The sequence below is a fragment of the Cynara cardunculus genome, unplaced genomic scaffold (genome assembly GCF_001531365.2).
Source record: "Cynara cardunculus var. scolymus isolate 2C unplaced genomic scaffold, CcrdV1 Un_Scaffold_2908, whole genome shotgun sequence".
NCBI lineage: Eukaryota > Viridiplantae > Streptophyta > Magnoliopsida > Asterales > Asteraceae > Cynara > Cynara cardunculus.
In genome coordinates, this window is record NW_020201268.1 from 20,161 (window position 1) to 23,040 (window position 2,880).

The window sequence follows — 2,880 nt, forward strand, 5'->3', positions numbered from 1 at the left end:
TGGCCAATAAAGCTTTATTCCAATTCTTCAGATTTTTTATGCCAAGACCACCCATTTCTCTTGGAAGGCAAACAGTCTTCCAACATACTTTAGCTTTTCCCTGACAGCTTCCCCACTACACCAAAGAAAGCCTCTTACCTTTTTTCAATCTCCTTAACGACATAAACTGGAAGAAGGAATAAGGAGGTCCAGTAGACACTAATGGAGGACATCACAGAGTTGATTAGTTGAAGTCTACCAGCAAAGGACAACCACCTATTTTTCCAATCCAGCATTCTTTTTTTAATTTTTTCAATAAGACCCACACAATCCTTATGAAATAACTTGGTCGATAGAAATGGGACACCCAAGTATCTCGCAGGTAGAGTACCCAGCTGAAAAGGTAGAATCTTCATAATTTCGTCTCTATTACACCCCACAACATTCCCCGGATACGATGTGCTCTTTCCCAGGCTAGGCTTCAAACCCGAAACACTACTATACTCCATTAGAGCTTCTTTAAGAACCATGACAGAATCAACATCCCCATGACAAAACATCAAGAGGTCATCCGCAAAGCATAAATGAGTAATGCCCAACTTCTCACATTTAGGATGGAATTTAAAGTTATCAGCTTCTTGGACTTTTCTTTTCACCATTAGAGTTAAGACCTCCATCACTAAAGTGAAAAGATATGGAGACAAAGGATCACCCTGTCTAATGCTCCTTTTACCCGGAAAAAAAACCATAGTGATCACCATTTACACGAATGGTAAAGGAAGCTGAGGTAACACATTTCATAATCTAGCAGACATACAAGGGTGAAAACCAAACTGTACTAGAATAAACTCCAGAAAAGACCAATTCACCGTATCATAGGCTTTTTGGATATCAATCTTGAACGCACATCTTCTAGTACCTCTCTGCCTATGGTAACCACGCATGAGTTCCTGGCCAGGAGAATATTGTCACTAATCTGTCTGTTAGGGATGAAAGCAGACTGATTAGTGTCCACCAGAGAGCTAAGGGAGCTTTTAATTCTACTGACAATGATCTTGCTGATACACTTGAACAACACATTGCAACAGGCAGTTGGTCTGAAATCTGCAACATTCTTAGGGGATTGAGACTTAGGCACAAGAGCGATAACTGTAGCATTAACCTCATGAAGCAACTTTCCATTGTCAAAAAATTGTTGAATAGCCAAACACACCTCTTTTCCAACAAGAGGCCAAGCTTTTTTAAAGAAGCAGGCAGAAAATCCATCAGGAGGTCCAGGGGCTTTATTATCATCAATATCAAAAATAGCATCACGAACTTCTTTATCAGAAACAGGTCTGACCATGAAATCAGCCTGCTAAACCGATAATTTTTTCAGAAATAAATAAGAGGGATCCACAACGTTCGGGACAGAATCTTCAGAACCCACCATAGATTTGAAATGTTTAACAAACTGGTCAGCTACATCCGAACCCACAAATCTATTAACCTCCATATCTTCAACTTCATTAATTCTTCCTCTGTTAACCTTAGACTTGACAACCTTGTGGAAATAGGCAGTATTGGAGTCTCCTTCCTTCAACCAGTGAACTTTTGATCTTTGCCTGAGAAATTTCTCCTCAGCAACCAGAGCATCTTTGAGAGCTTTGAGATAAACCGCCCCATCCAAACGAACCTCACCATTTTCCGGATTAACATCCATACAAGTCTGAGCAACATTCAGCTCAACACGAAGCTTTTTAACATTCTCAGAGTGTTAGACCCCATAACTCTTATTTGTAAAAGTAATGAAAACAACAAATGTGAAGGACCAGAAGGTCGATGGAAGACTGCGAGGCAAAATGACTAAGTGTTCAATACAAACAGAAGGCCGATGAAACGACCAGAGAGGTGATGAATCGAGCATCTTCATAACCCCTCTGGTTACCAACACTTGGAGTCTTCTACAACAATTCAACCAGAGGCACACGATGAAGAAGATATCTAGATAAGGTTGAACAACGCCCCTTAGAAGACAGCTGGAGATGACGAATCGACAGCTGGATTCTACAAAGATTTATATTGCTTTATTTACTTTCCATGTCTAGATAAGCTTTAATTTTCCTAAAAGATTTGCTAAATATTCTCTCTAGATAGTTATCTCCTTGTTTAGCTTTTTAGTATAAATAGGTGTTAGGCCTATTGTAATCAGTTACGCTTTTCACAATCATTTGGAATAAAGTGAATCTTTCGGCACTCAAGTATATTCTTTGAATATTCATATTTGTGTTCTTGAGTGTTCATCATTTTATTCATCCACACGACATATTTAGGTTATTCATAACTTAAGTATTAGTGTTATTGAGAGATCTAAGATCAACACTTGATATCAGAGCCAATTGATTGTTCTTCAATCAAAACGATCATCAAAAACTCTCAATTCGCTTTTTCCATTCATTCTCGAGTTCATATAAATCTTCTCTAAAAAGAGCATTTTTTTTCTCTCTTACAAATCTTCAATGGCCAACTGGAATTCTGCTTATAGTGTTGGTTCTCTCACCAAACCTCCAACTCTTCAAAGGGAAGAGTATCCACAATGGAGGATCAGGATGGTGAATTTTCTGGAGGGGATGGACAGGAATCTCCTCAGATCTGTCATGGAGGGTCCCTACATACCTCAAACTCTTGTTCCAAGAGTCCTGATCGGTTATATTTCACACCTTTAGACTAATAAAATTAGGCCACAAAGCAAGTATACAATACGGCCCAACGTCGTCTTTCCAAGTAATAAAGTGGWACAAGTAYCGGATTATCGTCCACAGAGATTGTAGCCAAAGTTATATTAGTGTYCAATGAAAGAGATGATTTCAGATGACGATTTTGAAGATTTTTCTTTGATTTTAAGGTTATCCAAAACAGAAT